This window comes from Columba livia, chromosome 1, assembly GCF_036013475.1.
Source record: "Columba livia isolate bColLiv1 breed racing homer chromosome 1, bColLiv1.pat.W.v2, whole genome shotgun sequence".
NCBI lineage: Eukaryota > Metazoa > Chordata > Aves > Columbiformes > Columbidae > Columba > Columba livia.
In genome coordinates this window covers 85609508-85634988 of record NC_088602.1, presented here as the reverse complement: position 1 = coordinate 85634988, position 25481 = coordinate 85609508, and the positions used below count along the sequence as shown (strand labels likewise).

General features: G+C 48.0%; 1 long non-coding RNA gene across 1 annotated transcript; it reads left to right on the top strand.

Annotated features, from left to right (window-relative positions):
• The first annotated feature begins 6191 nt into the window (after positions 1–6191).
• LOC135579614 (uncharacterized) lies at positions 6192–8239 on the top strand. The gene is made up of 2 exons (XR_010473115.1): positions 6192–6385; positions 7507–8239. It is a non-coding gene; the product is annotated as an uncharacterized LOC135579614 (long non-coding RNA).
• The last annotated feature ends 17242 nt before the right edge of the window (positions 8240–25481 follow it).

Genomic DNA, 25481 nt, shown 5'->3' with positions numbered 1-25481 from the left:
TTTCCTCTGTGAAAGGCAGGGTGAGGTTTCCCATGAACAGGAATGAAATAAAGGGGTGCTTCCTTGCCAATGACGATTCTTCCATAAAACATGCATGCACCTTGCCTGCTTCCATGATGGGCTCTTCCCAAAGCCTGCTTCAGTCCCTTTCCCATTTGGCTGGGTGTCCCAGAGCCCCCTTTGTTGGCTGGTGGGTTCACTGGAGGGTGCAGAATGTCCTGCTAGGCAGAAGCTACTAATCTCCCTGTGCTGCAAAACAGCTCTGTGCTAGAGGCTGGGGGCTTACCTTGCTCTGTTCTTACTCCTGACCTCTCATCTCACACTGATGGTGCGTCCCATCCCCTGGTGGCTCTCCTTGCCCTGAGCACTATGCAGAGGGCAAACCTAGGAGATCAAGGGTGGTCTGCAGGCTTGGGATGTTGCTGTGATGCCCCTGCTCATAGTCCTGCTGGAGATGGGGTCCTGATTTCTCCTCTTGTCTAAGAAGGGAGTACTCATGAGGTATCAATTTACCTCAGCATCACTGTTTTATTCCATTTCTATTTTTCTGGAGGTTTTACAGCTGTTAAGTGCACCACCTGAGGGAGCTGTGTCTCCAAGAATGGCTGTGCAGTGCTGGTCTTTATGAATGGCTGTACTGCCAACAGGCTCTACAACACAAAGGCGATTGCAAGGCCCATGTGCTGCAGGCATGCTAGTCACTAGCAGCCAAAACTTCAATATTAGTTGGCATCAGTGTGATTTCAGTAGCCAGAGCCAGGGAGAGTGAATGCAGAATGAGGATGTGGTCCCTACTGCAGGGAAGAGCCAGTATCTCAAACCTCAAATTCAACCAACAAAACCTCCAACACCCTTTTGCTGAGCTTTCAACTTCTGTAGACTCTATTTTCTTTTTAGTCATTTAAAAAAGACAAGTTTAGCCAAAAGCTAGCCATTGCAAAAGAGGAATTGAGCACCAGGAATTTTTTTAAAAAGCCCTGACAGGAAGGAAACATGTCTGCACAGCAAGTGACTTGTAGAAGCCTTTAGTCTCTGTAGTTGAAATTAAATACTGAGTTTTGGAGGAGGTGCCAGGAATCCAAGGTCTTCCAAAGGAAGGTCTGTTTAATAAGGAAAAAGGGATGGAAATAAATGGTTTCCCCACCCTCTTTCTTTATCAGACATATCACCTTGCCTAGAAATTCAGGCAATTCACTCATGGGCTGCCTAGTCTCACACTGCTGAGAACAACAAATATGTCCCTGGCTATTGCTGCCAAAGTACACTCTCTTATCAGGCTGATTCTTGTCCATCCCACCCCTCTTCCTTGGCATCCCTGTACCACAGGAACAGCTTGCCTGAGTATGTTCTAGGGAAAAAAAGGCTTGAAATGTGTGTCTCTGGATATCAAATGTTACCTCCAGTAGACCTCTCTGTTGTTCTTGGGGATATCACATCAGGAAAATTGTGTCAGCTTTAGGAAAATCATCAAATTGCAGCTCTGAAGAGCCACAAATGGTGCCAGGGTTAGAGGGCATGTTGACAAGTGAGGAGAGGCATTTCAAGATGGCAACTGTAGAAGAAATAGCTGTGAATCTCCTTTCTTTCAAAGCATCTGTGCTAGAGAAGAACATCTGCGACCAAGCACCTGGGGCAAATACAGGCATGATGTCTTATCTAGAGATGAAAAACTGCACCACTACTGATAGGCACCAAAGCAGCTGTCTCAACTGACTCGACATACATACTCATATGTTAAGTAGTGAGAACTCTTAGTCCTCCCCGTCTCTTAAAGTTCTGAAGGACACGTGCTTCTGAAGCCCTAATAAGAAATAGTACAGAAGAATGGTTTACAGGCCTAGACTGATCAGAAGGGAAGCAAAAGCTCTGCTTCTCTAAGGTATAAAATGATGCTGTGTCCTTTTGAAAAAAAAAAAAAAAACAAAACCAAAAAAACTTCTGTAAGAAGGTGGGATGAAAGAAATGATACGGATGATACTTCTCTGTGGGAAAGGTGAGGCTGTGCCCAGCACTGCGGAGTACACTGTGGGCACTGGCCCTCTGTGGGCTGACCCTGGGGCCAGGCACAGCCGCCTGGGCCTGACACACTTGGGACCTGGCTACTTTGCACCTTCTCCCAGCAAAAAGTGTCATGAAGGTAGCAGAAATTTGTGTGCAAATGATGCGGCTCCCAGCCAGGACCTCAGTCCATGGATCTCTGCCACGCATTTCTTGGCAGCTTTGGCAAGCTGAACATCAAGGTCAGCCTTTAGCCAGGTACAACCCAGAGCGGGCCAGGATGGATGCCCTACCTGAAACATGCCACTGAAGACATTCCCTGGGGGAACTTGTGTGCATGGAGCATGGGAATTTTGTGCTATGCCTGTTTTACACCCAGAACTGGCCCTTTCCAGTGGTTCTGGGCTCAAGTCTCTACCTTGGGTGGTGAACAGCATGGCTGGAGGAGCGGACACAGAGCCAGACCCATGCTTAAGGGGCAGCTAGCCCATTGCTGATCAGGGAACTGATGGTCTCACTGGAGGAGAAGGGGAATTTGTGGGCTGGCCATACAGTGATGACAACAGATAAGGGGTGCTTTATTCAAGCACAGCATCTATTAGCCAGCTTCTGGCACACACCTCTAGGCCTGGAAGGCAGTTTACAGCACAGAACTACTTAGAAGCTCCTGTATGAAGCCTTGTACTGAAGAATTTGGCCCAAGTGTTTGTCCAGCTGTGCTATCAGCTGTCTCCAGGGACAAGAAATGGAAGCAGCAGGTGCACTGCCCACATCAGCCTGCTTGGTACTGGTGTGAGTGCAGGGTGCAGAAGAACATGTTGGTGCTGTCATCTAGTGGGACAACATGAGCATGGTCTGGCCATGGCTCTGCCCGTCCTCCTGTGCCTTTTACTCTTCCCTCGAGCTAATCTACATCCCGACTAATAGGCTCGGGGGTATTTTAGGGCCATAAGTCTTTTCCCTAGAATGGAAAAAATGGAAAAGTTCTCATTGTTACAGGCTTCATACACAGTTTTTATCAGGCTTGCATATCACAGGTTAGGTTTAAAGGGAGTTCATCCAAACTCATGAACTCAGCTGGCCTTCACATACCTCCTCCCACTACAGTGTATTTTGTGCCTGTGAAAGAGGTCAGTCCAATGCACAAATAGAATAATAGTTAACTGCCTATCTAATTTAGATTCTGTTTTGCACTCAAGGAAATCTGACTGATCAAGGCCAGAGACATCTCTTAAACAGCGATTTCTGTGATTTCTATTCAAAACACAACCTCAGTCACTACTTTCTGGTTTTGTTCTCCACTACAATTAGGCTCAAGTTTTGGTTCCTCTTGCAGCTGCTCAGACATGTTCTGCCACTTACACAACACGTGGTGAACCTCCCTGTCGGCTGCCCCAAATTTTCCCTGAGGGTACGTTGAGATGACTTGTCTTCCGGAAGATGAAAAACAATGTCAGAGACACAGCATTTGGGATATGTTCAAGGCTGAGTGGCAACGGAAGGGCAGAGGTGGGAGTGGGGCCTTGCAGCTCATTTTACATCTTTCCCAGCCTCTAATGGCTTAATCCTGTAAGTTCCTCCTTGCTCCTCTCACAGAAGAGGGACTGCTGGAAAATCTGATGCTGCTAATTCTGATGGAGGAACTGGAACACAAACCACAGCCTGGGCAGGGGGCAACAGGGAAATGAAAGCAGCCTCTCATCTGAGAAGCATTGGCATGTTTCTGTTTTTAAAGACGCAGGAATTTCTTAACCATACTTTAAATAGAACTGTAGAACAGCCCAGGTTGGAAGGGACCTCAGAGATCATCTGGTCCCACCTTTTGTGGGAAAGGGAGTCTAGATTAGATCATGTGGCACCCTGTCCAGTTGTGTCTTGAAAACCTCCAGTGATGGGGACTCCATCACTACCCTGGGGAGGCTGTGCCTGTGATTGATTGTTCTCACGGTAAAGTTTTTTTCTCATATATAGACAAAACCTCTCCCAGTACAATTTGTATCCATTGCCACTTGTCCTTTTAGTGTGGCTCTTTGTGGTTTAGGTTGAAATCCTTCATCTTTCTGTCTCTAAAACACTTCTGTCCGCGTGTGATGGAGGGTGACCTTGGCTGGTATCCCAAAGGAAATACATTTATGAAGGTATGTGTCTTTGTTGGTCCCCTTTCATGCTGTCCTCCTCTACCCTTGCTTCCTACCCTTTTCCTAGTCTTTTTCAGGAAGCACATTAACCTGCAGGTTACATCTGCTGAAGCGCAGTAAGTGTTTGGTTTTCTAAGGACTCCTAGCTTAGTATCTCTTATATTCTTCTGCTGTTCAAGGCACTCGTTGTCCCCTGCTTAACTATTCCAGTTCATCTTGTCAGCTACAGCAGCTGCAGATGCTGAGCGGTACAAGCTGATGGTGTGCAGACAAAGGTCCTGGTGGGATTCCCTTTCCACACACGGGAATGATGTGGGGTCAGGAAAAAAAAGCCGGGCGGAGCAATTCCCCGGGTCTGGCCTGATCCGAGGGAAACCCCAGCAAGGCCAGAAGAGGGCACTTGCAAACAACTCTTTCGTGCACGGCTCTCTCTGCTCTTGGGCTGTTCCCTCTCCTTTTTTTTTTCCTGCTTCCTCCCCCCCTGCCCCCTCTCCTTTGCACAAGCCCTGAGAGCCTTTTTCATCTTCCTAGGAATTTTCTGCTTTGTGGCATGAAAGTCGAACACAGAGCCCTGCTTGGTGTGCGGGCAGCAGCGGGCTGCGCCTCTCCTGCCTGCATCCAGACACCACAACCCTCCCCCGTTGCCCCAAATTCTCTACCTCTCTCCACACATGCCCATGCCTGCACCCAGCAATGTACTCATCTACAAAACCACACAGCAATTCTGGGATCAAAACCAGATTTTTTTTTTTTTTAATCTTTTTTTTTTTTTTCCCCAAAATCTCCCTGAAACACACAGGTTTCAGTAAAACAGTACCTGTGTTCAAACCACAGTCAGGCTTGGAGGAAGGGAAAAAACACCCCACCTCAGCATGCAAGAATGTCAAGCTGAAATCAGTGCCAGACTCGGCTGTCATTTTGAGACACTACTACACTACACGCTGGCCCTCTTTGTGCTAATACTGGTTGAATGTTGCTCTTTGAAAAGCCTGTTTTTCCGAAGGCTGAAAACATTGAGCCAGAGATCTTGCACATCGGACTTCAAATCAAAGGTGTCAGGACTGAGAAATGTACAGAGATCAGCTTCACTGAGGGATGGCCAGATGCAACACCAGTATCAGCCAGATTATAAAGCTCTTGGCATTTGTTCGGAGTGAGTTTTGACTGCAGCATCCCTACCACACTTCCCTTCTGAGAGTGTGAGCATCCCACGGTCTTTCCCTCTCTCACGTGTGCAGAGATGCACTCTTTTCACCTCAAACATGCTCTGTTTCCTTCTCACTTCTCATGGGTGCTTGCAGATTCAAGCATGAAATCTCTACCAACAAATGCTTTTTACATGCTCTGCTGTGTGGCTTTGCTGTATAAACTTATGCCCTAATTGCATTACTTGCCTGCAACTCCCTTCCTCAGGTGAGCACACCACTCTCTTAGTCAAGGAATGCACGCAATAAACATTTCATGCTCTATAGCTGTGGCCAGACAACCCACATGTAACTCACACTTATGTGTACATCACCACTTTTTAAGCACAGAGACATCAACTGCTCTACAAGAAATTAATATAACAGACTGTGTATATACAGGCACTTTTTCCACATAGTCCATACAACATGAAGTATAAATATACTCATTTACTTGGCACATACATACATGCACACACTAACTTTCCTTTCTCCAGAACAGACAAGCCTTTGTTGTTAGGCTGTCTCTGCTTCTCTGGTCTTCCTTTCCCCCCTTGTTTCTGACTCTGTTTTCCCTAATGACCTGACTCTCCTGCTTGTTGAGGCTGTCAACTAAGCTGCAAGGTGCTGCAGATGAGACACTTGAAATCATGTTTGTCCAAGGCCTTTTCCTGGGATGGCATATGGCTTGTTAAAACGGGCTCCACGTGTGCTAAGTGGATCTGCCCCTACCCTGTTTTAAGCGTACAAACCACCACATTTTAATGAAACGCTTTCTCCTGGTGACATGTTTTGTGCTGCAGGGGCGAGAGACTGGGTTCCTCCTCAGGGAGGTGCAGTATCTATTCCATCGCTATTGCACCAGCAAAAACCCTGACAACCACTCTTGCAAACAGCTTGTTCTTGCCCAGGACAGGCCAAGCAGCCATACCCAGCCTGCCTAGGCTTGCCCAAGCACCTTGGCCGGGGGTGATGTGCTGCCACCTCATTTGTTTGATGAGCTGGTTGCTCATACGCTGGAAGCTCAGGGAGCAGCAGAAAGCTGGGGTGCAACAAGTTGCAGCAGTGAGTGATGTGGGCACTTGGGTGGACATAAGGGGCTTTGGGGTGGCTTGTTGGCATCAGTAAAGGCTTTGCGGCTTTTGGGAGGGCACAGCTCACGCTGGGGGTCCTTGTTGCTGGAGTGGGAGCAGGCAGCCAGGCTATGCTGTGCTGTGATGGGTGGGGAACGGGAGGTGGTGAGGGTCTTTGCCACCCTTCCTGCCCCATGGTGAAGCCTTCCCTCACCCCCACACTGAGCACAAGGCACTGCTTTCCAGCCATTCCTGAGGAGGTTTCTTGCACCTCACTGCTGCCCAGTTTGTCTGGGGTTCTGAAGAAGGCTGCCTTGGTGGGGTTTTTGCAAGTGGTGGGCTGCCGCTGCCCCCAGCTGCCAGCCTCTGCAGAGGAGTAGGACCTACACCTTGCGGAATGGATTTTAGCCCCAAACAGATTTCAGGTGCTTTCTCAGCTGTGTTCTGCATTTAAGTAAGAGCTTCCTGGTGCTTAGGGTGAGTTCTCTCAAGCTGGGAGCTTGGAGCTGTGGGCATGATACTGAGAGGTATGTGTTGGCTTTGTGGGATTCACCTGGTGCAAAAACAGTGTTTGGGTTTGTGCACCTGAACACTAGTGGTGTCCTGTCCCAGTGCTAAGGTGGTATGCAGCAAAAGGAGCTGTGCCAAGTGTCTGTCCCTCTTCTCTGTTTGCACTGACCCCATGGATATGTGTTGTGGGAGGCCCTGCTGAAGCAGGGTGAATGGATGCCAGCTCAGCTCAAAGGGATGTGGTGTGGCACAATGTGGTGGGGGAGGGAGCCCTGCTTTTGATGATGACTCTTAGACTCTGGTGGGGAAGACATGGGCAGGCTCTGTGGTGCCTCTGAGGGTGGTAGCACTTTGCTCTAAACAGCCTTGAGGTCTTGTGAGTGACAGTGGTGGTAGATCCTTGAATGAAATACCTTCAAAGATGTCTCACTGACAAGCTGGCCTCCACTGGCTTGTCCTGGCAGTGCTGTGTCAGCAGGCCCCTTGATGCTGAACCTATTTTCCTCCCCTACCAGTCTGGGTCTGCTGGGTCCTTCACTGGGGTTAGAGTCCCATGCTCACATGCTCCTTTTTGTACTGTCTCATTCATTCTCTTCTGTTCAGAACAGACAAGAGGCAGGAAGCAACGTCCAGCAGATGTATTGCCTGCCCTGCATGGTCTTCTCAGGACAGGCTACCTTCTCAAAGCATTGACACTGGTGCTACTTCCATTTGCTTCCCTCTTTTCATCCCTTCATTGAAAGCCATGGCGAGTCACAACAGTTATATTTATGTTTAACAGAGACATGTTTTGTGTAAGATATTTTATTTTCCCACGAGCTCTCTCATCTGCTTAGTTGGGGATGGCAGCTGGTGCTGCCATGGTGGGGAGCAACTCCAGCTTGTTTTGCTCCACTGCTCCATTTGCCTCTTCCACAGGGTTCCCAGCCAAACCAAAGACAGGAGCCAAATGTATCTTGCGCAGAGCAATGGCTCCAGCTCCCCACCCCCAGCATCTTGCTGACCTGGAGACCTCCGGGCATAAACAAAGTGCAGTGTTAGTGGAAAATCGGTGCAGCCCCCACAAGGTCTTTAGGAAACATAAGAGCCTGGATGGAGCCAGCTGTTCTGCGTGGGAAGGCAAGCGGTTAGCCCAGATGATGCAGAGGAGAAAGGCGAGCCAGAACCAGAGCACATTATTTGTCTTGTGGCCGAGAAGATGAGTGGCTTGGGCTGGATGTGGGCAAACGGTGCTTGGCCACATTTTGAGGAGTGACCTCCAAGGCAAGCTGAAAGAGCTATAGATGTCAGCTTTTATGGAAAAGATGCTGGAAACTCCACAGCCCTAGCAGGCTTATGGTGCAGTGTATCCTGTTTGTAACAATTAGCTGGGTCTTTGCACAAGCTTACTGTCGCCTGCAGTCTTGTCCTCACAGTGAAAGGCACAAACCCAGTAAGCGGGCAGTCGCACGTGCTGTCTGATGCACAGCTCTTCCATTTGCTTCTGGACAGACTTTGTGAGATAGATAAGCATCCAGAGGATGAGAGGAAAATCCTCCTTGAATCCTGAGGAGGTGATTCATGTTCAAAACATTATTTCAACCATAACCTGTGTTCCAAGTTCTGGGATGCATGTGGTTATGGTCACTATAAAACACGTTTTTTAAGCAGGGTGATTTGTTGGTGTCAATGAGGAGGCCACTGCTTTTTAGCCTCCTTATGAAATCTAGCTAGGCTCTGCATGTGTGTGTTGGGGATAATCTGGATGCACACACTGAAGGCCCTTCCTCATGCCACTGCCATGGCTTTGAGACTCAAAGCAGAGGGTGAGGCAGCATCCTCTTTGTGAAGTGTGTCGAAATGGCCCAGTTTTCTTCCAGAAGTTTCTGGGTGACCAGCCATGTTAACAGAGCTGCAGCTGTGTCTCCACAGGGATGTTGTTTTTTCAAGCTGAAACAAAGAACAATTTCCTCAAAGATGCACTGAGGATAAAAGTGATTATGCTGGAAGAAGCAGTGTTGTTGCTTCAGTGATACTTTGGCTCAGACCTCTTCCCTCAAAATTGGAGAACTATAGGATCAAAGCTTAATTTCAGATGGAAGGGGTGCCCCTGGAGGCCATTTAGTCCAAGCCCCACTGAAAGCCTCAAATGAAGCCGGTAGACCGTGAGGCATTGTCATATTGATGAGTAGAGAAACTTTGGAAATAAATCTTGGCCTATTGGGATTCAGTATGACTTTTGCAGTAATGTAGGAAGGGTCAGAGGTTTGTCTTGGCTGTAGATTGCATCCAGGCTCCTGGATGTCCATATCACCCTCCAGAAGGGTGGTAGTGCTCGTCCAAGCACAATTCCTTACTTCACCATTGACAACACTGCTGTCTTCACCATTGCCTGCTGTATCTGGCTGGGACAGTGAGCTCTTTGCCCATCGTTGTGGTTGTGGTCTCCCTGCTTTGCCTGGGTAAATGGTTGCTTCTTTCCCTCTCTGCAGCAAGCATATGGCAGTGCAGTGAAGGAAGCACAAGGGCTGCATCACATGCTGCTTTGACCCCCCTGAATGAAAGGATGGCACAATGTGGTGTGTGGGGCAGGCACGCATGGTCCCAGAAGCAAAGCAGCTGGGACGAGGCTGCCTTTAATGTCTCACAGCTTCATGTGGGTGGTGGTTTTGCCTTGCTGCTGCTGCTTCCTTCTCCTGATGCATGTCCTACCCACTTCTTCCACCTTTTTGCATCCAGGGTAAGAAAGGAAGGTGCTTAGAAACTTGCCTTTTTAAAAAGCAAATGTTCCCGCTAGCTAGAAGCAGTTGTGCCCTGTCATACCCTTGGTAGGAGGTGTATCTTGTCACACAGAAGGTTAATGCGTCCAGTGTTTCTGCTTTCTGAGTCTCTGAGTACGTGTTCTTGGCGGCCCAAACCCTTCCCCAGACCTCCCAGGTTTGCATGAGTTTGCAGCAGTGCTTCCTGCTACTGGTTGGTCTGGACGTACAAAGGGAACAAATGTTGGATATTATTTAGCACTTCAAGTCGGGTCATGCTGCAGCCAGGAAGCGCAATGATTCGTAATGGAGAACATATGGGATCTCACACAAACACCCTCACATGGTCCATCCTCATTTCCCTGCCTGTAAAATGGAAATAATAATTCAGCACCTCAAAGAGGAGTTGCGGGGATTGCCTAACAGATTAAAATTTGCAAAATGCTCACAGACCTTAATCCCCAAGGGGTGGCGGGAGGGTATAGTGTTTTTAATTGCAGGAGCATTGCCAGTCTGCCTCCTTCCCTTGTACCCCATGGAAAGGAGATGCTGGGTGGCCTGTTTGAATGGAGGCCACAGTGCATGGGGTGCTTGGTCCCTGACCACATGGGGACCTCTGGGGCTCCTGCTGTACCAGAGGAGGTCCTTGCAGCAGAGTGACCCAGCTGTGTCTGTCTGTGTGATGGCCACCACATAGCCCTTGTGGCAACAGCACCTGAGCTGAATCAGTCCCACTTGGTGTGGGGTAAGGTGTTGGATGGCTTCTCTGGCCCTGTTGTCCCCATAGCTGTCTGGATCTGTTTCTCAGTGCCTGTGTGGAAAACTGGTACCCTCTCATGCAGCTGTCCTTCCACATGTGTGCTCTACATCAAATGCTGACTCCAAGAGCAGTAGCACTGAAAAGTCCCCACAGATAAGATTATTTCTACAGATAGTAACATAAAGTAAAAGTCAAGGGACTATTTATTTTTTCCTCCTCCATCTCCTCTTCTTTTTTTTTTTTTAAGCTAGGTTTTTTATTTTGCCTTCAAGGAAAGCAGTACTTACCTTTATCTTAGAGCTGGTTTTAAAAAACCATTTTGGTTTTCCATGCTGACCTTTCTGAGGCAGCTGAAAGGAACAGCCTTTAGAGAAGAGAGCTGGGTAAGCAGAAACCCCACCTCTTCATCCTCCTCAGCCAGGGCACTGTGTCCTCACTCCCTCCATTCCTCCCTCCCTCCATCCCTTGTTCTTGGTGTTGGTTTCTAAGGGAGGAGGACATTGTTCTATTTCCTGATTGACGGGCTCTGACACAGACACACACTCCCCCTTTCCTGCTGGGTTGGTTGATATTTCCTTGGCCTGTTTTCTTGTGCTGAGCCCAACACACTGATGTGACAGGCTTCAGGCTCAAGACCTTCTAAGACCAAAAGCCTGGGCTCCCGTAATACAGGAGGTACTCTCCAGTCTTCTGTGGCAGAAGTTGTAAGAAGGTGCACGAGGCCACTTGAGAAGCAAGGTGGCTGAGCTGCGCTGTGATCAGTGGTGTTGGCGTTTGGCCAGGGTGAGACCGAGTCTCCCATCATCTTGGTATGGCCTGAAAACCTGAAAGTGTGAGCATGCAGCACAAAGAAATTGTCCCCAAAACCCCAACTGCCACTACCTGGCCATGGACACCAAATGTCTGGGTGAGCTCCCAGGGCTGATAGTGTGAAAGAGGGTCCCTGGCAGCCCCCCTGAGAGGCTGGGATGGGGCTGGCACTGTTGCTGGGCCAGGGACTCATCCTGGAAATCCTTCATGGCAGCTGGTGAAAATCTGTCAAAGCTGAGATGCACTGAGCAAACCAACTCACTAGTAAATGAAGTGGCATTTTTCCAGAAAAATATTTGCTCAGCAGAAACTGTGTGGCTGCATCTGATATGGACTCTGTAAATGGCCATTATCCTGTTGCGGATGAAAGCAATATAATTGAATTTAAGGAAAAGGCCTAGGAGGGAATAAACTTTTCTTTTGCATAGTTTCCCAGAAGCTCTCTCTTTTTTGTCAATAGGTTACAGTTAAGACATGGAAACAAAAATAAGAATCAAGGGAGGGCAAATGAGGAGGAAAACTAGGGATGTCCATCTTCACTAGAGCTGGCCATATGTAGCAATAAATGTTCACAAAATGTGCTTGTGAATAAAACATGGAGCCTGTCTTCCTCAGCGATTGTGACCCATTTTATTCCCAAACACTCTGTTGGAAAAAAAAAAAAAAAAAACAAAAAAAAAAACAAAAAAAACCACCCAACTTTTCTACTCGCAAAGATGTTCACAAAAGCAGGCTATCTTTTAGAGTTATGTGAATAACTATAATTGAATGCTCAGGCTGGTGTTGTTCTGCAAGCTGTTTTGAAGAGCCCTATCAGTTGCATAATAGGCTCGTGGAACAATTCAGCATGATTGCAAATAACTTGCGATGAGGAGGAGATGTTTCTCTTGCCTATAAAGCATGGTGCCTAGCTAGAAGCAATACGGGATGACTTACGTGACCAATGGCGTAATGCAAACGGTGAATGAGGAGCAGGATATTTTCTGTGAAAGGGTCCCAGCTAAACCATATGTTAAAATGCATTAATGCAAACTGCTTGTTGCAGCCACCCAAACAGCAATCCCTTCTGTAAGTAGACTGGCTGCTGGTTCAGGGACAGATAACAGGGCTGAGTTTGTCGGAGGATTTATCTGCAGCGAGCAATTTGATCAACTTTAATCATATGTGACAGCAATGTGGAGTGTAAAGTTGTGGTCAATCAGTTTGAATTAATCCCTCCATCAATGTCACTGAACTGAAGATCAGGGTGAGTTGGTGTTGTTTTCTCACTTAGCCCCTTGCCAAGAGCAGCGTCTCTCCCTTCCTGCAGGTATCCCCACCTGTCCTGCGCTGGCCTACGTGCCTCTTCATGAGCCTTCCCTGTCCACAGCATCAAAGGCAGCAATGGAAATGAGATATCAGTTCACACAGAGTCCATTCACCTCTGGCAAAGTCCCCTCCAGTGGATTTTTCTTCTTTTTTCTTTCCGTGAGGAGCAGCAAGTTGTATTTCATATGCCCAGAACGCCTGGGCTTTGCTGGTGTCTCCCGGATGGTTCTTACACATTAAACTATAATTGCACCATCAGGGAGTTTTCCTTTCTGATGGTCTGCCAACATGTTCCCTTTAAAAAAATGATATCTATCGAGGTTAGCAGCTTGGGCAGGAAAGAATCCAGACAAATGCAGGCTGCCCCATCTTTGGGCCAATTAATCTGAAACAGATATCCAGTGAGAGGGTGATAGAGGAAATGCTGAATGAGATCTGTGGGGAGTGGATGGCAATTTAGCCAGGCTGTAAACTTGCAATTCAGATGCTGGCAGCAGCGCTCAGTGATTATCGGCTATGGAGAGGGCAGAGGAGGACTCTGCCGCAGTGGGCAAGGGATGATGCATCCCCAGACAGCACCTACAAGGCTGTGCATTTCAGGCATCCCAGGACCAGCTCCATCTTGATGAACTGCTAGTCATTTCTAGAGGAAAAGGCCAGCAAAGCTACCAGGTTAGCTTAGTGTCCTGGTGGAAATAACCTGTTGGAAAGTGCGGGAGAGGAGTCTGCGCTGCTCAGACCCTTGCCCATGGAACAGTTTTTCATGCAGTACAAGCTTCCCCGTGCAGGGGCCAGATCTTGGTAATGCAGAGAGCATCAATGGAAAATTAAGAAAGGTGCTTTTTGGGCAGAAACACTTGGAGAAAGCTGGGTGGCTGCTGGGATGGGGCAGTGTGGACTGCAGCAGAGCCCATGGGTAGGGAAGTTGCGAGCACCTCGTTCCTCTGCTTGGGAAGTTGGCAGAGTCTGCTGCCACCAGCAATTCCTGGCAACCCCCTGGCAGGACGATAAATTAAGAAAACATGAACTGACTTAAAACATGGCAAAGTGAAGAGGAAAAGCTGTGTATTTTGTTTCCTTTATTCCATCTATGAGGATTTGAGACTTGTTGGCTTAGAAAGGAATGAAAAATTGTTCCAAATGCTTCATTTTGACAATAGCGAAATGAAACCCTTTGACTGCCTGAAGAGCTGCTTGGTCACTATTTTTTGGTGAACAGCTATTTTGGTGAAACACTATTTTATATGAACAGCTATGCAAGCTGTGATGAGGCCATGATGGTTTTGTTGCCATCAGATCTGAATCTGTTGGAAAAAGCAAAAATCAGTTGCATTCAGGTGCAGCATCAGCCTGTCACCAGTAGAAAGGGGGGTTGTCACGAGATGGAGGCATGACTTCTCCAAGGAATGCCATGAAGTCTGTGATAAGATTAGTAGTAATCTGATGAACATTATCCAATGGGGGAGGAATGTGTCTAGGAAAAGTTTGATAGTGAGGTCTAATAGCAAGAAGGAGATTACCCTGAAATAATGAATGCCTTTGCACTACAAATTGCTTTGGGAAAAAAAAGTTTTCAGTCATTCTCTCTCTCTTTCTCTCTTTCTTCCCCTCTCCCCCTCCCTCTCCCTTTACTCTGTTTGAATTGTAGTTATAATGCAAATAACCTAACATCTATAAACCCTCTCTCAGAAGCTTTTCTTCCATTCCTGACCCTGCCTTAGAAAAAAACCTCAAAGCAACAGAGAACCTTAGACAAAAACGTTCAGGAATGGGTAGCATGCAATATTTTTATAAAGACTTTAGTCCTGCTAGTTGTGCTATTTAAGGATGAATTGGATGCAGCAGGGAGGTCAGCAGGAGCTGCTGTTAATAGCCAATCTTTTTCAAGATACATATATTAAAAAAAAAACAACCCAAACCAAAGCAAACAAAAAACCCCAAACCCAAATACGCTCCCTTTTATGAAATATATAGCTGCTGCCCATATTGCAAGTGGTACCAAAGGTGGGTCAGATATTTGAGCTATGGGAGGAGAGATGTGGTCAGAGAAGAGAATAATTGAGAGTGAGCACAGGAGGCAGGTGTGGAGCAAGGGAGGGAGCTGTATAATTTTGTGCAGAAAAGCCACAAAAATATCATGGAAGCAGATAAAGGAGGATGTAAACAAACATCAAAGAAGGGCTTGTAGCTCCACTTTAGAGAGTTTTAGGGGAAACGAGCCTGAAATAGTGAATGGGAAATCTCTCCTTTGTTTCCCTCTGTGTTTAGGAAAACAGGCTTTACCAGTGCTTGCATCCTCAATCCTTCTTCCAAGGAGAGAGATGTCCCCTGCAAGTGGCTGGCTGTGTGCCCTGCTGCAGGGGGGTGCCAAGGGGCAGCCGGGGCCCTCCTTTTATCCATAGCACTCTGCTGCCCAGTTGCTCAAACTGTTCAGCTTTCAGGCAATGGTCACTATTCCAGCCTGCGTCTGTCCAGAAAGGTTGTGTTCTCTGGAAAATGTGAAGATGTGGTTCAACCAATTGTTAGGAAGAAACTAGGGATGTTCTCAGCAGCCTTTTGGCCAAAACCCGGGAGAATGAAAGGCTGAAATTAGGCAGGGAAATAACCTCTGCTAGGAAGAGCTCTCTCACTTTATGCCTGCAAAGTTTGCTTTCTTTTGAGTACATTTTGATTGCTTTGAAGTCGTGTACTGTGTGTGGATGGTACTTTTTTCTGTGGCTAAGCTCTCAAAGTGAGCAGCTGAACAAGGCTTTGCAGTCTGCATGAGTGGCTGATTTCCCTGCACAGCGACAAGTCTGGTTAAATGCATTTTGGGCTGTGCAAAGTGCACGCAGAGCCCCAGTCTGACCCCTGGAAAGCTTGGATAGGGGCAGAAGACCCTGTACTGCAGCTCCTTCATGCCTATTAGAAGCAAAGAGCATGCTGCTGAAATGCCTGGCAGGACAGCCAGGGAAGATGATCTCCCCTATGGCTTTAGGAGCCCTGCAGCTGCTAGTGGTCCTGAAGGACTTCTCCTAGACCTTTCAAGGAAAATTGTGTGGACAACAGATATAAAAGCCAAGCACTGGAAGACTGTAAAGCACGTGGGATATTCTGCTCTTTGGGCAAACAGATGTGATGTCCACAGCTACTTCAGTGCCTGGGTCAGGGCAAACCCCAGTATTGATACAGGCGGGGGGATGAAGGGACTGAGCGCAGCCCTGCGGAGAAGGACTGGGGACTACTGGTGAATGGGAGATTGGACTTGAGCTGGCAATGTGTGCTTGAAGCCCAGAAGGCCAATTGTATCCTGGGCTGCATCAAAAAGAGCGTGGCCAGTGGGTCGAGGGAGGTGATTCTGCCCCTCTGCTCTGGTGAGACCCCACCTGGAGTCCTGCATCCACCTCTGGAGCCCTCAGTACAGGAAAGGCATGGACCTGTTGGAGAGTGTCCAGAAGAGGGACAAAAACTGATCAGAGGGCTGGAACACCTCTGCTATTAGGACAAGCTGAGAGATTTGTGGTTGTTCAGCCTGGAGAAGAGAGAGCTCTAGGGACACCTTATTGTGGCCTTTCAGTACTTAAAAGCGGCCTACAAGAAGGATGGGGACAGACTTCCTGGAAGGCTATGTTACAAGAGGACAAGGGGTAACGGTTTTAAACTAAAGGAGGGGAGATTCAGGATAGACATGAGGAAGAAATTTTTACAATGAGGGTGGCAAAAACATTTTGCCCAGAGAGGTGGTAGATGCCCCATCCCTGGAGACACTGAAGGCCAGGCTAGACGAGGCTCTGAGCAACCTGATGTAGTTGAAGATGTCCCTGCTCATTGCAGGGGGGTTGGACTAGATGAGTCTTCCCTTCCAATCCAAACTATTATCTTATTCTCTGATTCCAGTAGGCAGCAGTACTTCAGAGACTTGCAGAACTAAATTCCTATTTTCCTTCTGTTTTTCTTTGAAGACAAAAATAAAAGAAGCCTTTCCTTCCTCATGAGCTAGGGAAAACTGTAGAAGTGGACACTGAGGTTGATGGCTGCCTTCTCTGGGATGGGAGGCAGGATTTCTATCTGGGGTGGGTGGAGATGCAGCTGTAGGGTAGAAGCGACTGACCTGAGTCATGCTGGATCCTCTCACCCCATGGGAGCACAGTGCCTGAGCTGTCCCCATCCCTCCCTGTGCCAGCGCTGGTGCATCAGCATCTGCCACAGGCGCTAAATCCATTAGCACCTGGGCACCCCACAGGTATGCCCGGCCCAATAGACAGCAGCTTCCTGCATGTGGCCACTGCCAGCCCCCCAAGTTGGGGGGAGAAGGGGCTCAAGCCCAACATGGGGGTTTCTGGGTGTGGCAATTGCAGGCAGGTTGAAATGGGGATAGGCCTGAGGAGAGCCGTGAGGCTAAGAAACAAGCCTGTCCTGCTCTTGGGCTGTGTGCACAGGTGTGTGGGAGACAGAAAGTATATGCCTTCCCCTCTTCCCCCAAGAGCCAGGGTGGGCTGCTTCACATTTGTCCTGCCCAACAAGTTAGCACAGAAGTCTCTACCAGAGACAGTCCCTTTGGACCACTTGAACACTGCTCCCCTCCATAGCCCACTGCTTCCTCTCTCCCCACCATGGGAAGGGGAGCAGCATCCTCAGAGGGCTTGGTAGCTTCTCAAGACCTTTGGGAGCTCATTCTGGAGGCCCCTGTCCCGTACTGCGATTCTTATCTGGCTGGAGGACAGGATGGGTAACCGGAGCTGCCAGCACTGTATCTGGCATCCCGTGGGATGGAAAGCTCGGTCTGAACCAAAGGGGCCATTTAGCATTGTGAATTATTGAGTGCATTGCAATGTGGAGGAGCTGGAGGAGCCGACTCAGCCAGCTGAGGTCAGCCAGCCTGCACTTCACTTTTAGAAATGCTGGCTGACCGGGAGCCAAAATGCCCCTCCAGCCCAGCAAAGCTGTGGTGCACAGGCTGGAGCCCCCCACAGCGAGGTGGGGACATGGGAGCCACAGGGAGGTGATGCCAAGGGTCTCACTGGCAGTGGGAGTGAGGGATGTGGGGATGTGCTCTCCCTCTGGGGCTGGGGAAAGCAGGCTGGGCGGTGAGCTGTGAGCCCGCTCCCGGTGCTTAATATTTATTAATGACTTGGAAAAGTGGTGGAAGCAGCGAAGCAGCAAGTTTTGCAGATGGCATGAAATTATTTAGGTTAGAGTAGACCGTGCAGGCGCCTGGTGGGACCTACCAAAGGTAGGCGAAGGGCCAGGAGAACCTTGCTGTTGACAAACACGTTGGAGAAGGCTGCCTCCCTGCTGCTGCCGCCTCGCTGGGTTCTCAATTGACTGCAGCCGTCTGGGTGATGGCGGGGGGAGGCTGGGTGTCACTGCACACAGTTCAGTGGGAACATCTGCTCAGTCTGCAGCAGCCGTCTCAAAAGAGAACAAAATGGCTGGCTATATAAAGAACAGGATAAAAAAAGCCCATGATGAAAATACCACCTTTCTGCTGTCTAAGCAGAGCAGGTGAATTACAGGCTGGAGCCATCCTCTTGTTGCACAAGTAACATAGGTGAAGAATGGGGAGCAAAAATGGGGAAGGAAAATGATGGATGCAGAGAAACTGAAAATAGCGACTGTCTTGTTCCCCCTTGTATGAGGAGGATTGTGGTGAGGTGTTTGAAAAATAAAGACAAATCAGTTTATCCTCCTAAATAAGCCATAATCAAAGAGACATGCATTGATACTGATGGACAAATGGCTAATGTGGGCAAAGGAATGGACACCTTCAAGCAGTGCATCACCAGCCCAGGGCATGAGATGGCACAGGATGCATTGTGCACACCAAGAGACCAGTGTGATCCAGGGCAGGACTGGACGTGCTGCTGAATCACAAAGACATTCAGGTATAGAATCGTAGAATCGTTTTGGTTGGAAGAGACCCTCAGGATCATCAAGTCCAACCATAACCTAACCGAACTCCAGCGGTAAACCATGTCCCTAAGAACCTTGTCTAAATGCCTTTTAAACACCTCTAGGGATGGTGACTCTACCGCTTCCCTGGGCAGCCTGTTCCAATGCCTGACGACCCTTTCCATGAAGACTTTTTCCTAATATCCAATCTAAAACTCCCCTGGCACAACTTGAGGCCATTTCCTTTTGTCCTATCACTTGCTACTTGGGAGAAGAGACCAACACCCTCCATGCTACAACCTTCTTTCAGGTAGTAGTAGACAGTGATAAGGTCTCCCATCAGCCTCCTTTTCTCCAGGCAGAACAGCCCCAGTTCCCTCAACTGCTTCTAATAGCACTTGTGCTCCAGGCCCCTCACCAGCTGGGTACTGGGGTGCAGCTCCTACGAGCTGCCCTCAAGGCTCCCTGCAGCTTTTCCCTAAGGTACACTAATGGCCACAGCATGAAGGTGATGCTGAGCTGGGAAGGTGGGTGAGTTGTCCCCACAGCAGCACAAAGCCACCAGCTAGCACATGGGAGCCATCACCACCTCTGACTTCTTCACAGAAGAGGACTGAGGTGGTGGGCTGTGCCAACAGCATAGCCGGGGAAAGGAGGCTGAGAAGACAGGGGTTTAAATCCTCCTAATCCTTGCCTCACCACCTACCTGTTGGCACCCAGGACTGAGGTTCAGCCTTCTCCCTGAAGTGGGAGGGAACAGCACCTGTTTGCATGGGCCTTTTCGCTGCCTGGTGCAGATAGGATAAAAGCAGTGTGCAAAGGTTGGGCCTTGGCAGCTAATGGAGAAAAACGTGAGTTTGAAATAGCTCATTTTGGAGATAAATATATTCATAACACTGAAAAGGAGCTGTTTATCACCCAGGATTTTAGAACAGTGGGGCTGTAAACAGCATTTGGTCTCTTGCACAGGTCTTTTTCACTCCTCCAGAGCAAGGCAAGGGGAGACATCGCTCATCACAGGCGCTCACTACACCGCTGCGTAAAATTCTTCTGGAGTGGTTAAATCACTCATGCAAGACAAGCCTTCGCCTCTGATACAGTTAGGAAGTGTGACCTAGTTAAGCCCAGCCCGTTTTCTGAGTGCGATGAAATGGAAGCGACTTGTGCTTGCTGAAATTTGACACCAGAAATAGGGCATTTGCTGCTCTCCCAGCCAGCGGAGCCACCAAGCCCACACAGTGAATGTGTGCGGGTGGGTTTTGGGGTGCATGAGGCAGCCCCCTGCCACAGCAACCCCGTCCCAAACCTCTGCATCTGCAGCTGCCTGGATGGACGCCAGCAACCCCCACAGCCCCAGACATCCCCTCCCTGTGCTTCACTCTCCTCCGTGAAATCCAATTAAAAGGTGAAATGAATTTCAGAATCACTGCTAGGGTCCAGGAAATGTCCATGCACAGTGGGGGGAAAAAGGTCTGTCTGCTGGTGCCGGAGCAGCAGAGGACTGGCTCTGGTCTCGTTTTAAGCCCAGCCCCACTGAAAAGCTGCTGCTGCAGCTGCAAGTGAGCTATAAACGTACCATGCAATAACGTTATCGCTTTGATGGATGCTGTAAAGGCTTTGAATGCCTTTTTTTTTTTTTTTGTCTTTTATGCTGTGGCCTTGTACCTTGCAGCCTCCCTTGCTATAATGTGCTGGTTTCTTTTGTAACACAAATCCTGCCCCCTCCTCTCTCCCTATCTCTTTTTAATGGGCATAATACCTTCCTTCATTGCCCCTTTCCTGGAAGAAAAAATAAATGATCTACCATTTGAGGAAAAAAAGCCTTTCTCCTCTGCTTTTCCTTCTCCCAGGGCAGGTTTATGTCTCTACAACATTGATTAGCATGGAGGTGACCAGAAAGGAGCTCCAGTGGAGGCTGCTCAAGTGCCTGGAGCAACTATCTTGGAGAGAGACTGGCCTTGTGGAGACTGCAGGCTCCTTGGTCCTCTGGAGGAGAAGGAAACTTCGTCATGCTGAAAATCATTGGCTTGGGCATTTTCTTCCTCAGAAATAGTTTCCCTTTTGACAGTGTTATGCTTTGGGCAGTCCACTTGAATGCACTGCTCATGTCTTGGACCCTCCAAGGCGCTGGCATGAGAGCTTGGGAGTGCACCACAGTGATGTGATCTTGATTTGCCATTTTGGGAGCGCACTGCAAATGGTTGGACTGGCTGATGCAATGGATCCTTTCCCAGAAGGATCCCCCTCCGTCTTCTTTCCCTTCTCAGCAGCTTTCCTCCAGCCCTCCCTCCTCTGTGTGCCTGCAAACTGTGGAGCTTGCTGCTGCCAGCGAGGATGGAGGCCAAAAGCACAGAGCGGGGTGCGAAGCAATTAGGTTCACAGGAGAGAAGGTGCATGAAGGCTGTTAAAGTTGCAGGCACAGCCCCTGGCTGGGGGGGATTGCTATGCCATGGAGTGCCAGAGGCTGGGAGGTTCCTCTGGGGAAAGTCACACTCTACGCCTGTCCTGTCCTTTCTGTACCTTGTCCACAAATGTCTGCTCCTGTCCACTGCTACAGATAGTTGCCAAGCTGGATGCCCACCAGTCTGGTGATGCATGGTCCTTCTTATGTCCTGCTCTCCTGCAGCTTTCTAATTTTGTTCACCCTCCTTCTTCTGCCTCTCTGCTGTTTCCCTGCTGGGATGGCTGCTTCTCTTTCCCACTCTGGTCTGGCCCTATTCTCGCCTTATATGATTTGTTTCAACGTTCAGCCCTTGCTTGGCTTTGGCTCTGGGTGACTCATTCTCTGCGCCTTGCCTCAGTCTCAACTCTTGGCTGCCTCTTGGACATCTGCTCTGTGCTGCATCATTCGAATGTAGCCTGTCTGAAAAACGAAGCCCTGCTCTGTCCCCTGACACAACCCCGTTGCAGCAAAAACATGCCTTCCCTAGAGAGCTGAGGCTTCTCCAAGGGCACAGTGGGATCCCTGGTGGATAGCATCAACAGCAAGGCATTGGTACAGCCTGCTCCTCCTATCCCCAGCCTAAAGGTAAATTTGTCTCCCGGTCAGTCCCAACCATGTTTGTTTCATCAACCAGGTGCCCTGGAGATGTTCAATTCCTCAGGGGCACTGAGTGCAGGGAGCTCACTGCAGGAGGATGCACTTGTACCTGTAAGAATGGAGTAAGAGTGTAATTTCTTTTAGTCTTACTTCCAAGTTTGCTTCCACATAGGGCTTTGGAGTAAGATGTACCTGGTCAGTAAGGGTATAAAATCTAACAAAAGTAGAAGGTTGAGATTCATGCCAGTATCATTAGACAAGAAAAAACTTGGTTAATGTGTCCTCTTTCTTCCCTTCTCTCCTTAAATGAATTCAGACCAGGCCAATGTTTCCTTCTTGGTGAAGGATTTCTGAGGTTCTGACTCCATGGAAAGTTTGACTTGCGTGGGTACGCGGCCAATTTTTGAAAACAGCATTTGTTGAGGGTTTGCTCAGTGCTTGGAATATAAAACTGAACTAAACATATACATTCCATTGCTGTGCTAAGAGTAAGGGCTTTATGTGTGTACTGTCCAAACACACAGGAAGGACTCTGTTGGTCAAACCAACTGGCCAAATTAAATACAAAGACATGCACTTAAGAAACTCCTGTGCATATTTGCAGTTGAACAACATCTGTGCTGTGAAGAGACAAAACCCAGGTGCATTTCCGAGTGAAGACTTCCACAGCTTCTTAATGTCAACAATAATAAGTCATTTTATAGGTGCTTTTCACCTTGAAGCGCCTCCAGATATTTTGCAGATCTGTGTGTACATACCAACATTTGCCCAGCAATGAAGGGGAAGCTCTGGCATGGGATGCAGCAGCCGTTCTGTGTTTATCTATCTACAGTGCCCTTGGGCACCTTCTCCTCCTTTCCAAGCCCTGCGTTGCCACACAGTGCTGCTAGCTCTCTCACACTTCCCCCCCCAGCCTCCTTCCCCTACATTTCTGTAAGCTTTCACCATATCCCTCCTTGCATCCCTTGCTCCCAGTCTTGCCCTTCTGTGCTGTGTTTCTTGTGCCTGGGCAGCCCTCCCTGCTCTCTCCTGTGCATGCACTATTCCTCTTCCTTGGCAGTCCTCTGCAAAACTGTCCTCTTGACGCACTCCCCCCTTCCTTCCTTTCCTCCATACTCCTCCGCGCTTGAACTTTTTAACTTTTCAGTTGAATTTGCATGCCATGCCTGTTTCAGCTTGCATGCCGCCTGGGACAGCAAAGATGTTTTATCTGCAGTGACAAATTACTGCATAAAGTTACAGTGCTACATGAAAAGAACAGCCACCCTAATGGTATTGCAACCTGATGGCCGCGATATGCTAGGGAGAAGAAGGTTGAAGAAAACAAAGGTCGGTGCTGATATATTAAGGTCTGAAAGCAAAGACACACGCTTAAAAGGTTTTCTTATCAAATGCTTTGCCACTAGACACTTTCTGAGATCATCTCTTGATTCCCAGAGTCTCCTGTTACAGGCAGAGGAAGGACAAAATCCCTTGCACCTCAGAGGTGGCCAGAGCATACTGATCTTAAGAGCCATCTAGCAAATCTCCATGGGGCTGAGGTTCCCAGCTTTCAATTATACCAGTGGTACAATTTAAATTGTCTCCAGTGAGGACGCCAATGCCATGTGCCTAACCTCACCCAGTCCCTCTGTTCCTCTGCCATGCCTGTTCACTTTAATTTTTGCTTCTGGACTGGTCTTTGAGTTTTCAGATGATTTTGCAAGAGTGAGTGCTCCATGGAGTGCTGGGCAGCTGGCAAGCAACCTGCCCTGAGCTGCTGCTCATCATCTACTTCACACTTGCAAATCCCTGTTTTCCACCCTTCTCCATTGCCTTTGTCCCAAGCTTCATCTCTAGCTCTTCAATGCAGAGAGTCATTTATGATGAGCTCATGTAGCACCTCATACCTCCTTCCACCCTGGGCATGACCAGAGCTGATCTCAGTGTAACAGGCAGCTTAGAGCCTTTGGCCCATTGCCCCATAGATGTGGTGGATAGTCTGACACATGTGGCATGTGTACATTAGAAACAGGCTTGAGATTGTTGTCACCAATTTCCACAACAAAACAGGCTGGAAAGTAGCCAGGGGACAGTATCAGGCCTTGGCTGTGAGTACTTCTAGTCAGCAAAACAAGGAGAACCAGATAACTTTGACAGCTCGAAGGCGATTGAATACCATCAGTGTGAAACTTTAGGTTGCTGAATGAGGTAGACACATGAGGGTGGTGAAAAATAGGACTCAAAGGGACCTTCTGTATCATTTTGCCCAATTTCCTGCTGTTTGAGGTAGCTATTGTATCTGTAAAGAACTGCCTCACCTCTGCGTTAAAACAAGCTGGGATTTTTTTCATGATAAAACCTCCTGGAAGGCAATCCCAGAAATGCATTTCTTGGATAGTCAAGACCATCTTCTAATTTCCAGCTGAAATGTAGTCCTCACAAAATTATAGGCACTGGTTCTTGAGCCAGCACTGCCCTTTCACTCAAATGGCTCTTCTCTCTTCCTGGTACTTCCCTCTGGGGTATTTGTAAGCAACAAATATATATTTCCCAGCCTGCATTTTGCTAGACTCAAGAAACCAAGTTCATTTAGTCTCTTCTTGTATATGAAGGCTCTTCCCTCCCCTGGTCATCCGAGGAGAGAAAGGTGCAGAAAAGGCAATTTTAAATTAATTCATCTTTTATATGGACATACAATATTCTATACTTCTACGATGGCATTAAAATCTTGCAAGTTCTATTAGAAATCCCTCATCTGACGTGTCTTGGGTTCACATTTGTCTTTCTCACATCTGCATGCTATTGCCAGCTTACAGTCATTTGATCGGCTAGAGCGCTCAGGTCTTTCTCCTCCTCTGTCACTTCCAACTGATGAGCTCCCAGCTGGTAGCAGAAATTCTCGTTATTACTCCCTCAGGGCATGACCTTGCATTTTGTACTATTAAATTTGATTCCATCTCTATTGCTTCTGTCCCTTTTTCGTAGGAAAACTGCTCTGATTAGTCACTGCATAATGCCTTAGAGACCTAAAGACATATACACTATATTTTTATTTTTAGAAACCGTTTGCTGTTTCAGTATTTTCATTCAGTGAATGATGCTGATGTCTCTCTGTATTACCACATCTTTCTAACAGAAACTCCAGGCTGATGTGGAGAAGGGCAGGGGGAAATTGCCTCCCAGATGAAATATGTGGCAAGAACAGATATATTTCCAAACTGTTTCAAGGAAATAATTTTTTAAGTTACTTGTCACTTGGCTGCACGAAATGATCAGACACACTGTCCAATCAGCAGCAAACCAGAAATGTACAGGTATGAAAATGTCCTGTTTTACCTAACTATTTTTTCCAAAGTGATCCATCATTGCTGTGAGTGAATTTACTGCGTCTTGCTGCTGGGACGCAGCTCTTGTCTGCAGAGCTGTCACAGTGATGGCTCCCAGCACTTTGGTTTTTAACCATTACAACTATTTTTATGATGTTCTAAGTACTTCAGAAACAACTGTCTTTATTGCTTAGTTATTGCGCCCAATTACCGTGGCAGTGGGCAGCTTATGAAGATCTGCGATGGTGATGAGAATTCATTTATTCTAACCTCTCTTTCACAATTACAAATAATGCAATGGGGAGATCATTTTACCCAGAGAAGGTCTGATGTAATTCAAAACAACCCCCCCATCCTTAAGATGCTGTAGCAGTTCTGAAGAGCATCTGCTGCTGCTTTGTAAGGAGACACCTTTGCGTGCTGAGGAAAATTGCCACCGCAAGAGCTATTTTATGGAAAAACGTATTTCAGAAAACAGCTGGGGAGAGGTGCACACAACAGTACTGCAGAATTGTATTTCCCATGTCTAAATTGTCTGGTGTATGTTTGTGAGGTGTTTCACAGGGCTGTGGGCTCTTCACTGGCTTTGTAGGTGTTTGAGCAGCACCTAAAGCAATGGGACTTCCTGCCCTGAGGGGACCTCTCTCTGCAAATGAGTATTGAGGTTACTTTGGCTGATGGTAAACCAGAAAAGGCTGACGCATGTAGGGAGCTGTAGTACTGACATGGTACTAAAATCAAAG